The sequence below is a fragment of the Cynocephalus volans genome, chromosome 6 (assembly GCF_027409185.1).
Source record: "Cynocephalus volans isolate mCynVol1 chromosome 6, mCynVol1.pri, whole genome shotgun sequence".
Taxonomy (NCBI): Eukaryota; Metazoa; Chordata; class Mammalia; order Dermoptera; family Cynocephalidae; genus Cynocephalus; species Cynocephalus volans.
Window position 1 is genome coordinate 8,745,921 of NC_084465.1, and position 14,974 is coordinate 8,760,894.

Consider the following 14,974-nt stretch of genomic DNA (forward strand, 5'->3'; position numbering starts at 1 on the left):
ATGAGAAGGAACGCTTATCGGGGCACGCCGTTGAACTTGGGGGTGATTTGTTGTGAAGCATTATTGTGGAACTCCCCGACTCATACAGCCGTGATTCTTCTATCCCCCACCCACCCACCCACGCTCACAGCACGGCATCAGGTACCGAGTGAGGGGAGGGGGGGAGACTCGAGTTTATTGCGGAGCTTAGGTTGTGTCCAGAGAGTGGAAAAGTGCCTTGGGCAAGCAAGCGAGGGGCCTCCGGGGAATGGAAGGGGGTCGTCACAGCCCGAAGAGTGGCCTCTAGTCAGTTTGTGGTGTTGTCGCCAGTGTTTATAGGCTGACTGGGAATGAATAGCACGTCTGGAAGTCTATAAATGCTAGGGCGTGCCAACCCAGGAGACATATGGTCAGGACAATCCCCAACCAGGCCAGGGGGTATAGCTCAGGGGTAGAGCATTTGACTGCAGATCAAGAGGTCCCCGGTTCAAATCCGGGTGCCCCCTGCTGGCACATTCCTTTATTGCCAAACGCACAGTGGATTTCTTGACGTCGCATGCTGTGACTGGAAATATCTTCCTCATCAGTGGTGTCCGGACCGTGGTACTTTTCAGGCATCTCCTGAGGCGTGTGGAGGGAAGGGTAGGTTGACTCTGCAGCCCCAATCCTTCACCTCTCTCTGTGTCCATGCTTGCTTGTTCTGCGCTGACTTCTCGGTCTCCCCCCAGAGGCGAGAGGGCCCCGAACCCACTTTGCTCTGGGCTCGGCCTCACGGATCAATCAGTCGGGACCAGTCGGGAGACAGAAACCACACAGTACTTTGAACACAGGAGGTTTAGTAGAAAGGATCAGTATGCCATGGAAGGAGAGTACACACAAGGCTTCCAAGGGAGGTCAGAAGGATGCCCTAGGAGTGAGGGACCCAAGCAAACACCAGTTTCCAAGGAGAGACCCTCCCCGGAGCAACGGTGCCAGCCTCAGAGGGAAGGCGTGGGTGCGGCCCACCCACTGGTCTCCCCCACCGCCCCTGGTCACAGCCGTCAGGTGAGCAGAAAGCAAGCTGCCCGGACGAGTCACTCAGCAACGGCAGGTCTGGAGCTGCGGGAGGGAGGCGGGCTGAGGCTGGTCGGCAGGGGGCGGTCACGGGCCTGGTTGGGTCTGCCAGGTCGCCGAGGGTCTTCATTCCGTGGGTGTGTGCCAGGGGCAGAGCACCACCACGTGAGGGCACCACTGACCAACACCGTAGCCAGGGGTGGGGAGGAAGAGCAGAAACAGCAGGGGTGTGGAGGAGGGCGAGGAGCCCCCTTTCCCCCGGGTGAGCTCTCCAGCGCCCTCTACTGGAAACGGGAGCCCTGTGCTCCCTGAAAGGAGCCACAGCAGGAGAACGTGCTCCGTCATCGCACGGCAGGTGCGGAAGGAAGGGGGAACTGGAGGTGACAGCCAACAGGTGGATAACCGGCAAACGTTGTGACTTGCCCTGACCAACGCGACGTCAGCGGATGTGATGCAAGCGGGAGCTTCGGATCGGCTGGCGAGGTCGGGTGGGCCTTCAGGCACTTCCGCCATTGCTATGAGATGAGCACCCTGAGAGCTCTGCCCTTTCACCCCGGGCCCCAGAGTGAACACGCGTGGCCCGACCCTGAGCCCAATTCGTCCCAGGTGCCAAGGCCAGCGGGGCCCGCAGCTTGAAGCCGACCCATCCAGCCGGGCCCCGCCGATCTCAGCTGATTCACGTTCAACACACAGTGCCACGGGCACGAGAACAAATGCTCAGGGTTGTGTCACTGGTTTGGGGGGGTGGCTTGTTACTAGGAGTAATATTGCCACTTACTGAAACCGATATCTCCATGGGGAGCCCTGACGAAACAAATGCCTCAACCACACGGCGTGGCGGCACGAGGAAGCAGCCGTGGTCGGGCGAGCCGGGAAAGCCATCCGGGAAAAGGCTGAAGAAACTATTGTGACGGGGATGCACGAGGGTGGCCGAAGAGAAGCTGAAGGCGGAAAGTCCGCTTCAAGTGGTCGACCTGGGGGAGGACATTTCTAGGTCAGACGTCGAGCACATGAGCCGTTCTTTACAGGCTGCTTTTGGAAAGGTACTACGAGAACGACAGGACTCCAGAAAAGAACGGGCTGGTTCGTAAACAGAATAGAGGGGCGTTACAGGTAGCCGAGAGATTGCATAGCTGGGGCAATGAGACCGTTCCCTCCAGGACAAAGGCGACGCCACGACTGCATCGGTTTAGGAGGGAGGCAAAAGGCAGAAGGTTCTGGATAGATGTGGCATGGGGGGACAGAACAAGTCACCTGTGTGGCAGGAATGTGCTTTATGAAGAGCACCTGAAGATGGAAGGTGCTGGCACGTAGGTCCTCTCGGTTGGATCAAAGTGTTCTTAGGCCGATGAGAGACGTGGTCCCAGAGAAATGGGATGTGCCCAGGTACTTGCAGCTGTGCTGACAGGAGAGCCTGTGTCAAAAGAATGTGGCAGGCTCGGGCTTTGGAAAATACAATACATAGGAATCCCCCAGATTTCTCTGCAGCACTGTATTGGCGACAGCATTAACATCCTGGAGCAAAGAGACTGCGACGGACTGTTCCAGTAAAGAGACCTCTGGGCCTCTAACACGCTAGGGGAGGGAAGCAAGCCGAGGGGACCGCTCAGCCACCTGAAAGGACACGCTCGGCTTTTGCAATGGGCTCTGCAGAGAGTGCAAAGTGGGACGATGGAACAGGAAGACATCAAGGAGGGTGGAGCCAAGGGTCCCGTCGAACCAGGGACCGGGAGCCACAGTCAGGAGCAGAACCAGGGCTTGATCAAGGATCATTTCTACTCCTGGGGGATGCTTGTTATTGGGGAACTCGGAGCTTGGTGGTGGTTTGTTAATGGCACAACATTATTGAGCCCAGGCTGGCAGACACCGAAATGGCCATCTAGAAGGGGCCTCCTGCGGCTGTCACCACAGGGAACAAAGGACATGGCCACTTGTACTTAGCATTTGGATTTCTGTCAGCCAGTGTCTGTGACTGCGCATGCTTCCCACCTTGCCCAGTCTTTGAATGTAAATGTCTATTGCAACGAGCCAGCCTCTGCTGCACGATCGGATCCGGGTGGTGGGACGAGCAGGAATCTTGTCTTTGGAGCTCCTAGGTCTCTGGATAAGGAGAATCCTCCCCTGGATTAATGTGGATCCCAAGACCCTGCACTTTGTCTGATTGAATGAGGCTTTGGGCGGCTTGGGGGCAGCGGTGAATGTATTTTGCCTGTGGGAGAGATGGAAATAACTCTGAGCAGGATCACAGACCCTGGGAGATGGCAGGTTTGCCGCCCCCCACCATACTTCATTTATCCCTGTACCTGAGCCCTTTCCCACGAGACTTTTCAGGTCGTCCCGTTAGCGGTGGGGCGGGCATCCCTGCCCTTGACATAGGGCTAAGACCTGTGACTTGCTTTCACCTGTGAGGTACCAGCCCATGGGCCAGGAGCACAGACTTGAAAGCTGCTTGCAGAGTGGGGCTTCCCTTTGGCATTTCTGCCATCGCCGTGAGAAAAGTGTGCCCTGCCAGCTGCTCCTCCTCCGGCCTGGACCCCGGCGTTCACATCTGTGGGGCAGACCCGGCCCCCCCCCCATACATAGAGAAAGCCAGCACAGGTGGACCCACGGCTTGAAGCAGAGCCACCCGCTCAAGCCCTGCTGAGATCAGCTGACTGGCACCCACGCTGCTGACCCGTGAGCATGAGAAGGAACGCTTATCGGGGCACGCCGTTGAACTTGGGGGTGATTTGTTGTGAAGCATTATTGTGGAACTCCCCGACTCATACAGCCGTGATTCTTCTATCCCCCACCCACCCACCCACGCTCACAGCACGGCATCAGGTACCGAGTGAGGGGAGGGGGGGAGACTCGAGTTTATTGCGGAGCTTAGGTTGTGTCCAGAGAGTGGAAAAGTGCCTTGGGCAAGCAAGCGAGGGGCCTCCGGGGAATGGAAGGGGGTCGTCACAGCCCGAAGAGTGGCCTCTAGTCAGTTTGTGGTGTTGTCGCCAGTGTTTATAGGCTGACTGGGAATGAATAGCACGTCTGGAAGTCTATAAATGCTAGGGCGTGCCAACCCAGGAGACATATGGTCAGGACAATCCCCAACCAGGCCAGGGGGTATAGCTCAGGGGTAGAGCATTTGACTGCAGATCAAGAGGTCCCCGGTTCAAATCCGGGTGCCCCCTGCTGGCACATTCCTTTATTGCCAAACGCACAGTGGATTTCTTGACGTCGCATGCTGTGACTGGAAATATCTTCCTCATCAGTGGTGTCCGGACCGTGGTACTTTTCAGGCATCTCCTGAGGCGTGTGGAGGGAAGGGTAGGTTGACTCTGCAGCCCCAATCCTTCACCTCTCTCTGTGTCCATGCTTGCTTGTTCTGCGCTGACTTCTCGGTCTCCCCCCAGAGGCGAGAGGGCCCCGAACCCACTTTGCTCTGGGCTCGGCCTCACGGATCAATCAGTCGGGACCAGTCGGGAGACAGAAACCACACAGTACTTTGAACACAGGAGGTTTAGTAGAAAGGATCAGTATGCCATGGAAGGAGAGTACACACAAGGCTTCCAAGGGAGGTCAGAAGGATGCCCTAGGAGTGAGGGACCCAAGCAAACACCAGTTTCCAAGGAGAGACCCTCCCCGGAGCAACGGTGCCAGCCTCAGAGGGAAGGCGTGGGTGCGGCCCACCCACTGGTCTCCCCCACCGCCCCTGGTCACAGCCGTCAGGTGAGCAGAAAGCAAGCTGCCCGGACGAGTCACTCAGCAACGGCAGGTCTGGAGCTGCGGGAGGGAGGCGGGCTGAGGCTGGTCGGCAGGGGGCGGTCACGGGCCTGGTTGGGTCTGCCAGGTCGCCGAGGGTCTTCATTCCGTGGGTGTGTGCCAGGGGCAGAGCACCACCACGTGAGGGCACCACTGACCAACACCGTAGCCAGGGGTGGGGAGGAAGAGCAGAAACAGCAGGGGTGTGGAGGAGGGCGAGGAGCCCCCTTTCCCCCGGGTGAGCTCTCCAGCGCCCTCTACTGGAAACGGGAGCCCTGTGCTCCCTGAAAGGAGCCACAGCAGGAGAACGTGCTCCGTCATCGCACGGCAGGTGCGGAAGGAAGGGGGAACTGGAGGTGACAGCCAACAGGTGGATAACCGGCAAACGTTGTGACTTGCCCTGACCAACGCGACGTCAGCGGATGTGATGCAAGCGGGAGCTTCGGATCGGCTGGCGAGGTCGGGTGGGCCTTCAGGCACTTCCGCCATTGCTATGAGATGAGCACCCTGAGAGCTCTGCCCTTTCACCCCGGGCCCCAGAGTGAACACGCGTGGCCCGACCCTGAGCCCAATTCGTCCCAGGTGCCAAGGCCAGCGGGGCCCGCAGCTTGAAGCCGACCCATCCAGCCGGGCCCCGCCGATCTCAGCTGATTCACGTTCAACACACAGTGCCACGGGCACGAGAACAAATGCTCAGGGTTGTGTCACTGGTTTGGGGGGGTGGCTTGTTACTAGGAGTAATATTGCCACTTACTGAAACCGATATCTCCATGGGGAGCCCTGACGAAACAAATGCCTCAACCACACGGCGTGGCGGCACGAGGAAGCAGCCGTGGTCGGGCGAGCCGGGAAAGCCATCCGGGAAAAGGCTGAAGAAACTATTGTGACGGGGATGCACGAGGGTGGCCGAAGAGAAGCTGAAGGCGGAAAGTCCGCTTCAAGTGGTCGACCTGGGGGAGGACATTTCTAGGTCAGACGTCGAGCACATGAGCCGTTCTTTACAGGCTGCTTTTGGAAAGGTACTACGAGAACGACAGGACTCCAGAAAAGAACGGGCTGGTTCGTAAACAGAATAGAGGGGCGTTACAGGTAGCCGAGAGATTGCATAGCTGGGGCAATGAGACCGTTCCCTCCAGGACAAAGGCGACGCCACGACTGCATCGGTTTAGGAGGGAGGCAAAAGGCAGAAGGTTCCGGATAGATGTGGCATGGGGGGACAGAACAAGTCACCTGTGTGGCAGGAATGTGCTTTATGAAGAGCACCTGAAGATGGAAGGTGCTGGCACGTAGGTCCTCTCGGTTGGATCAAAGTGTTCTTAGGCCGATGAGAGACGTGGTCCCAGAGAAATGGGATGTGCCCAGGTACTTGCAGCTGTGCTGACAGGAGAGCCTGTGTCAAAAGAATGTGGCAGGCTCGGGCTTTGGAAAATACAATACATAGGAATCCCCCAGATTTCTCTGCAGCACTGTATTGGCGACAGCATTAACATCCTGGAGCAAAGAGACTGCGACGGACTGTTCCAGTAAAGAGACCTCTGGGCCTCTAACACGCTAGGGGAGGGAAGCAAGCCGAGGGGACCGCTCAGCCACCTGAAAGGACACGCTCGGCTTTTGCAATGGGCTCTGCAGAGAGTGCGAAGTGGGACGATGGAACAGGAAGACATCAAGGAGGGTGGAGCCAAGGGTCCCGTCGAACCAGGGACCGGGAGCCACAGTCAGGAGCAGAACCAGGGCTTGATCAAGGATCATTTCTACTCCTGGGGGATGCTTGTTATTGGGGAACTCGGAGCTTGGTGGTGGTTTGTTAATGGCACAACATTATTGAGCCCAGGCTGGCAGACACCGAAATGGCCATCTAGAAGGGGCCTCCTGCGGCTGTCACCACAGGGAACAAAGGACATGGCCACTTGTACTTAGCATTTGGATTTCTGTCAGCCAGTGTCTGTGACTGCGCATGCTTCCCACCTTGCCCAGTCTTTGAATGTAAATGTCTATTGCAACGAGCCAGCCTCTGCTGCACGATCGGATCCGGGTGGTGGGACGAGCAGGAATCTTGTCTTTGGAGCTCCTAGGTCTCTGGATAAGGAGAATCCTCCCCTGGATTAATGTGGATCCCAAGACCCTGCACTTTGTCTGATTGAATGAGGCTTTGGGCGGCTTGGGGGCAGCGGTGAATGTATTTTGCCTGTGGGAGAGATGGAAATAACTCTGAGCAGGATCAGAGACCCTGGGAGATGGCAGGTTTGCCGCCCCCCACCATACTTCATTTATCCCTGTACCTGAGCCCTTTCCCACGAGACTTTTCAGGTCGTCCCGTTAGCGGTGGGGCGGGCATCCCTGCCCTTGACATAGGGCTAAGACCTGTGACTTGCTTTCACCTGTGAGGTACCAGCCCATGGGCCAGGAGCACAGACTTGAAAGCTGCTTGCAGAGTGGGGCTTCCCTTTGGCATTTCTGCCATCGCCGTGAGAAAAGTGTGCCCTGCCAGCTGCTCCTCCTCCGGCCTGGACCCCGGCGTTCACATCTGTGGGGCAGACCCGGCCCCCCCCCCATACATAGAGAAAGCCAGCACAGGTGGACCCACGGCTTGAAGCAGAGCCACCCGCTCAAGCCCTGCTGAGATCAGCTGACTGGCACCCACGCTGCTGACCCGTGAGCATGAGAAGGAACGCTTATCGGGGCACGCCGTTGAACTTGGGGGTGATTTGTTGTGAAGCATTATTGTGGAACTCCCCGACTCATACAGCCGTGATTCTTCTGTCCCCCACCCACCCACCCACGCTCACAGCACGGCATCAGGTACCGAGTGAGGGGAGGGGGGGAGACTCGAGTTTATTGCGGAGCTTAGGTTGTGTCCAGAGAGTGGAAAAGTGCCTTGGGCAAGCAAGCGAGGGGCCTCCGGGGAATGGAAGGGGGTCGTCACAGCCCGAAGAGTGGCCTCTAGTCAGTTTGTGGTGTTGTCGCCAGTGTTTATAGGCTGACTGGGAATGAATAGCACGTCTGGAAGTCTATAAATGCTAGGGCGTGCCAACCCAGGAGACATATGGTCAGGACAATCCCCAACCAGGCCAGGGGTTATAGCTCAGGGGTAGAGCATTTGACTGCAGATCAAGAGGTCCCCGGTTCAAATCCGGGTGCCCCCTGCTGGCACATTCCTTTATTGCCAAACGCACAGTGGATTTCTTGACGTCGCATGCTGTGACTGGAAATATCTTCCTCATCAGTGGTGTCCGGACCGTGGTACTTTTCAGGCATCTCCTGAGGCGTGTGGAGGGAAGGGTAGGTTGACTCTGCAGCCCCAATCCTTCACCTCTCTCTGTGTCCATGCTTGCTTGTTCTGCGCTGACTTCTCGGTCTCCCCCCAGAGGCGAGAGGGCCCCGAACCCACTTTGCTCTGGGCTCGGCCTCACGGATCAATCAGTCGGGACCAGTCGGGAGACAGAAACCACACAGTACTTTGAACACAGGAGGTTTAGTAGAAAGGATCAGTATGCCATGGAAGGAGAGTACACACAAGGCTTCCAAGGGAGGTCAGAAGGATGCCCTAGGAGTGAGGGACCCAAGCAAACACCAGTTTCCAAGGAGAGACCCTCCCCGGAGCAACGGTGCCAGCCTCAGAGGGAAGGCGTGGGTGCGGCCCACCCACTGGTCTCCCCCACCGCCCCTGGTCACAGCCGTCAGGTGAGCAGAAAGCAAGCTGCCCGGACGAGTCACTCAGCAACGGCAGGTCGGGAGCTGCGGGAGGGAGGCGGGCTGAGGCTGGTCGGCAGGGGGCGGTCACGGGCCTGGTTGGGTCTGCCAGGTCGCCGAGGGTCTTCATTCCGTGGGTGTGTGCCAGGGGCAGAGCACCACCACGTGAGGGCACCACTGACCAACACCGTAGCCAGGGGTGGGGAGGAAGAGCAGAAACAGCAGGGGTGTGGAGGAGGGCGAGGAGCCCCCTTTCCCCCGGGTGAGCTCTCCAGCGCCCTCTACTGGAAACGGGAGCCCTGTGCTCCCTGAAAGGAGCCACAGCAGGAGAACGTGCTCCGTCATCGCACGGCAGGTGCGGAAGGAAGGGGGAACTGGAGGTGACAGCCAACAGGTGGATAACCGGCAAACGTTGTGACTTGCCCTGACCAACGCGACGTCAGCGGATGTGATGCAAGCGGGAGCTTCGGATCGGCTGGCGAGGTCGGGTGGGCCTTCAGGCACTTCCGCCACTGCTATGAGATGAGCACCCTGAGAGCTCTGCCCTTTCACCCCGGGCCCCAGAGTGAACACGCGTGGCCCGACCCTGAGCCCAATTCGTCCCAGGTGCCAAGGCCAGCGGGGCCCGCAGCTTGAAGCCGACCCATCCAGCCGGGCCCCGCCGATCTCAGCTGATTCACGTTCAACACACAGTGCCACGGGCACGAGAACAAATGCTCAGGGTTGTGTCACTGGTTTGGGGGGGTGGCTTGTTACTAGGAGTAATATTGCCACTTACCGAAACCGATATCTCCATGGGGAGCCCTGACGAAACAAATGCCTCAACCACACGGCGTGGCGGCACGAGGAAGCAGCCGTGGTCGGGCGAGCCGGGAAAGCCATCCGGGAAAAGGCTGAAGAAACTATTGTGACGGGGATGCACGAGGGTGGCCGAAGAGAAGCTGAAGGCGGAAAGTCCGCTTGAAGTGGTCGACCTGGGGGAGGACATTTCTAGGTCAGACGTCGAGCACATGAGCCGTTCTTTACAGGCTGCTTTTGGAAAGGTACTACGAGAACGACAGGACTCCAGAAAAGAACGGGCTGGTTCGTAAACAGAATAGAGGGGCGTTACAGGTAGCCGAGAGATTGCATAGCTGGGGCAATGAGACCGTTCCCTCCAGGACAAAGGCGACGCCACGACTGCATCGGTTTAGGAGGGAGGCAAAAGGCAGAAGGTTCCGGATAGATGTGGCATGGGGGGACAGAACAAGTCACCTGTGTGGCAGGAATGTGCTTTATGAAGAGCACCTGAAGATGGAAGGTGCTGGCACGTAGGTCCTCTCGGTTGGATCAAAGTGTTCTTAGGCCGATGAGAGACGTGGTCCCAGAGAAATGGGATGTGCCCAGGTACTTGCAGCTGTGCTGACAGGAGAGCCTGTGTCAAAAGAATGTGGCAGGCTCGGGCTTTGGAAAATACAATACATAGGAATCCCCCAGATTTCTCTGCAGCACTGTATTGGCGACAGCATTAACATCCTGGAGCAAAGAGACTGCGACGGACTGTTCCAGTAAAGAGACCTCTGGGCCTCTAACACGCTAGGGGAGGGAAGCAAGCCGAGGGGACCGCTCAGCCACCTGAAAGGACACGCTCGGCTTTTGCAATGGGCTCTGCAGAGAGTGCGAAGTGGGACGATGGAGCAGGAAGACATCAAGGAGGGTGGAGCCAAGGGTCCCGTCGAACCAGGGACCGGGAGCCACAGTCAGGAGCAGAACCAGGGCTTGATCAAGGATCATTTCTACTCCTGGGGGATGCTTGTTATTGGGGAACTCGGAGCTTGGTGGTGGTTTGTTAATGGCACAACATTATTGAGCCCAGGCTGGCAGACACCGAAATGGCCATCTAGAAGGGGCCTCCTGCGGCTGTCACCACAGGGAACAAAGGACATGGCCACTTGTACTTAGCATTTGGATTTCTGTCAGCCAGTATCTGTGACTGCGCATGCTTCCCACCTTGCCCAGTCTTTGAATGTAAATGTCTATTGCAACGAGCCAGCCTCTGCTGCACGATCGGATCCGGGTGGTGGGACGAGCAGGAATCTTGTCTTTGGAGCTCCTAGGTCTCTGGATAAGGAGAATCCTCCCCTGGATTAATGTGGATCCCAAGACCCTGCACTTTGTCTGATTGAATGAGGCTTTGGGCGGCTTGGGGGCAGCGGTGAATGTATTTTGCCTGTGGGAGAGATGGAAATAACTCTGAGCAGGATCAGAGACCCTGGGAGATGGCAGGTTTGCCCCCCCCCACCATACTTCATTTATCCCTGTACCTGAGCCCTTTCCCACGAGACTTTTCAGGTCGTCCCGTTAGCGGTGGGGCGGGCATCCCTGCCCTTGACATAGGGCTAAGACCTGTGACTTGCTTTCACCTGTGAGGTACCAGCCCATGGGCCAGGAGCACAGACTTGAAAGCTGCTTGCAGAGTGGGGCTTCCCTTTGGCATTTCTGCCATCGCCGTGAGAAAAGTGTGCCCTGCCAGCTGCTCCTCCTCCGGCCTGGACCCCGGCGTTCACATCTGTGGGGCAGACCCGGCCCCCCCCCCCATACATAGAGAAAGCCAGCACAGGTGGACCCACGGCTTGAAGCAGAGCCACCCGCTCAAGCCCTGCTGAGATCAGCTGACTGGCACCCACGCTGCTGACCCGTGAGCATGAGAAGGAACGCTTATCGGGGCACGCCGTTGAACTTGGGGGTGATTTGTTGTGAAGCATTATTGTGGAACTCCCCGACTCATACAGCCGTGATTCTTCTATCCCCCACCCACCCACCCACGCTCACAGCACGGCATCAGGTACCGAGTGAGGGGAGGGGGGGAGACTCGAGTTTATTGCGGAGCTTAGGTTGTGTCCAGAGAGTGGAAAAGTGCCTTGGGCAAGCAAGCGAGGGGCCTCCGGGGAATGGAAGGGGGTCGTCACAGCCCGAAGAGTGGCCTCTAGTCAGTTTGTGGTGTTGTCGCCAGTGTTTATAGGCTGACTGGGAATGAATAGCACGTCTGGAAGTCTATAAATGCTAGGGCGTGCCAACCCAGGAGACATATGGTCAGGACAATCCCCAACCAGGCCAGGGGGTATAGCTCAGGGGTAGAGCATTTGACTGCAGATCAAGAGGTCCACGGTTCAAATCCGGGTGCCCCCTGCTGGCACATTCCTTTATTGCCAAACGCACAGTGGATTTCTTGACGTCGCATGCTGTGACTGGAAATATCTTCCTCATCAGTGGTGTCCGGACCGTGGTACTTTTCAGGCATCTCCTGAGGCGTGTGGAGGGAAGGGTAGGTTGACTCTGCAGCCCCAATCCTTCACCTCTCTCTGTGTCCATGCTTGCTTGTTCTGCGCTGACTTCTCGGTCTCCCCCCAGAGGCGAGAGGGCCCCGAACCCACTTTGCTCTGGGCTCGGCCTCACGGATCAATCAGTCGGGACCAGTCGGGAGACAGAAACCACACAGTACTTTGAACACAGGAGGTTTAGTAGAAAGGATCAGTATGCCATGGAAGGAGAGTACACACAAGGCTTCCAAGGGAGGTCAGAAGGATGCCCTAGGAGTGAGGGACCCAAGCAAACACCAGTTTCCAAGGAGAGACCCTCCCCGGAGCAACGGTGCCAGCCTCAGAGGGAAGGCGTGGGTGCGGCCCACCCACTGGTCTCCCCCACCGCCCCTGGTCACAGCCGTCAGGTGAGCAGAAAGCAAGCTGCCCGGACGAGTCACTCAGCAACGGCAGGTCTGGAGCTGCGGGAGGGAGGCGGGCTGAGGCTGGTCGGCAGGGGGCGGTCACGGGCCTGGTTGGGTCTGCCAGGTCGCCGAGGGTCTTCATTCCGTGGGTGTGTGCCAGGGGCAGAGCACCACCACGTGAGGGCACCACTGACCAACACCGTAGCCAGGGGTGGGGAGGAAGAGCAGAAACAGCAGGGGTGTGGAGGAGGGCGAGGAGCCCCCTTTCCCCCGGGTGAGCTCTCCAGCGCCCTCTACTGGAAACGGGAGCCCTGTGCTCCCTGAAAGGAGCCACAGCAGGAGAACGTGCTCCGTCATCGCACGGCAGGTGCGGAAGGAAGGGGGAACTGGAGGTGACAGCCAACAGGTGGATAACCGGCAAACGTTGTGACTTGCCCTGACCAACGCGACGTCAGCGGATGTGATGCAAGCGGGAGCTTCGGATCGGCTGGCGAGGTCGGGTGGGCCTTCAGGCACTTCCGCCATTGCTATGAGATGAGCACCCTGAGAGCTCTGCCCTTTCACCCCGGGCCCCAGAGTGAACACGCGTGGCCCGACCCTGAGCCCAATTCGTCCCAGGTGCCAAGGCCAGCGGGGCCCGCAGCTTGAAGCCGACCCATCCAGCTGGGCCCCGCCGATCTCAGCTGATTCACGTTCAACACACAGTGCCACGGGCACGAGAACAAATGCTCAGGGTTGTGTCACTGGTTTGGGGGGGTGGCTTGTTACTAGGAGTAATATTGCCACTTACCGAAACCGATATCTCCATGGGGAGCCCTGACGAAACAAATGCCTCAACCACACGGCGTGGCGGCACGAGGAAGCGGCCGTGGTCGGGCGAGCCGGGAAAGCCATCCGGGAAAAGGCTGAAGAAACTATTGTGACGGGGATGCACGAGGGTGGCCGAAGAGAAGCTGAAGGCGGAAAGTCCGCTTCAAGTGGTCGACCTGGGGGAGGACATTTCTAGGTCAGACGTCGAGCACATGAGCCGTTCTTTACAGGCTGCTTTTGGAAAGGTACTACGAGAACGACAGGACTCCAGAAAAGAACGGGCTGGTTCGTAAACAGAATAGAGGGGCGTTACAGGTAGCCGAGAGATTGCATAGCTGGGGCAATGAGACCGTTCCCTCCAGGACAAAGGCGACGCCACGACTGCATCGGTTTAGGAGGGAGGCAAAAGGCAGAAGGTTCCGGATAGATGTGGCATGGGGGGACAGAACAAGTCACCTGTGTGGCAGGAATGTGCTTTATGAAGAGCACCTGAAGATGGAAGGTGCTGGCACGTAGGTCCTCTCGGTTGGATCAAAGTGTTCTTAGGCCGATGAGAGACGTGGTCCCAGAGAAATGGGATGTGCCCAGGTACTTGCAGCTGTGCTGACAGGAGAGCCTGTGTCCAAAGAATGTGGCAGGCTCGGGCTTTGGAAAATACAATACATAGGAATCCCCCAGATTTCTCTGCAGCACTGTATTGGCGACAGCATTAACATCCTGGAGCAAAGAGACTGCGACGGACTGTTCCAGTAAAGAGACCTCCGGGCCTCTAACACGCTAGGGGAGGGAAGCAAGCCGAGGGGACCGCTCAGCCACCTGAAAGGACACGCTCGGCTTTTGCAATGGGCTCTGCAGAGAGTGCAAAGTGGGACGATGGAACAGGAAGACATCAAGGAGGGTGGAGCCAAGGGTCCCGTCGAACCAGGGACCGGGAGCCACAGTCAGGAGCAGAACCAGGGCTTGATCAAGGATCATTTCTACTCCTGGGGGATGCTTGTTATTGGGGAACTCGGAGCTTGGTGGTGGTTTGTTAATGGCACAACATTATTGAGCCCAGGCTGGCAGACACCGAAATGGCCATCTAGAAGGGGCCTCCTGCGGCTGTCACCACAGGGAACAAAGGACATGGCCACTTGTACTTAGCATTTGGATTTCTGTCAGCCAGTGTCTGTGACTGCGCATGCTTCCCACCTTGCCCAGTCTTTGAATGTAAATGTCTATTGCAACGAGCCAGCCTCTGCTGCACGATCGGATCCGGGTGGTGGGACGAGCAGGAATCTTGTCTTTGGAGCTCCTAGGTCTCTGGATAAGGAGAATCCTCCCCTGGATTAATGTGGATCCCAAGACCCTGCACTTTGTCTGATTGAATGAGGCTTTGGGCGGCTTGGGGGCAGCGGTGAATGTATTTTGCCTGTGGGAGAGATGGAAATAACTCTGAGCAGGATCACAGACCCTGGGAGATGGCAGGTTTGCCCCCCCCCACCATACTTCATTTATCCCTGTACCTGAGCCCTTTCCCACGAGACTTTTCAGGTCGTCCCGTTAGCGGTGGGGCGGGCATCCCTGCCCTTGACATAGGGCTAAGACCTGTGACTTGCTTTCACCTGTGAGGTACCAGCCCATGGGCCAGGAGCACAGACTTGAAAGCTGCTTGCAGAGTGGGGCTTCCCTTTGGCATTTCTGCCATCGCCGTGAGAAAAGTGTGCCCTGCCAGCTGCTCCTCCTCCGGCCTGGACCCCGGCGTTCACATCTGTGGGGCAGACCCGGCCCCCCCCCCATACATAGAGAAAGCCAGCACAGGTGGACCCACGGCTTGAAGCAGAGCCACCCGCTCAAGCCCTGCTGAGATCAGCTGACTGGCACCCACGCTGCTGACCCGTGAGCATGAGAAGGAACGCTTATCGGGGCACGCCGTTGAACTTGGGGGTGATTTGTTGTGAAGCATTATTGTGGAACTCCCCGACTCATACAGCCGTGATTCTTCTATCCCCCACCCACCCA

The 14,974-nt window shown here is 57.8% G+C and overlaps 4 non-coding genes across 4 annotated transcripts; all 4 read left to right on the forward strand.

Moving 5' to 3' along the window:
- Positions 1-413: 413 nt before the first annotated feature.
- TRNAC-GCA (transfer RNA cysteine (anticodon GCA)) lies at positions 414-485 on the forward strand. The gene has a single exon. It is a non-coding gene; the product is annotated as a tRNA-Cys (tRNA).
- Positions 486-4,127: 3,642 nt separating this feature from the next.
- On the forward strand, positions 4,128-4,199 carry TRNAC-GCA (transfer RNA cysteine (anticodon GCA)). Its single transcript has one exon. It is a non-coding gene; the product is annotated as a tRNA-Cys (tRNA).
- Positions 4,200-7,841: 3,642 nt separating this feature from the next.
- TRNAC-GCA (transfer RNA cysteine (anticodon GCA)) lies at positions 7,842-7,913 on the forward strand. The gene has a single exon. It is a non-coding gene; the product is annotated as a tRNA-Cys (tRNA).
- A 3,643-nt stretch (positions 7,914-11,556) lies between these two features.
- TRNAC-GCA (transfer RNA cysteine (anticodon GCA)) lies at positions 11,557-11,628 on the forward strand. The gene has a single exon. It is a non-coding gene; the product is annotated as a tRNA-Cys (tRNA).
- Positions 11,629-14,974: the final 3,346 nt, after the last annotated feature.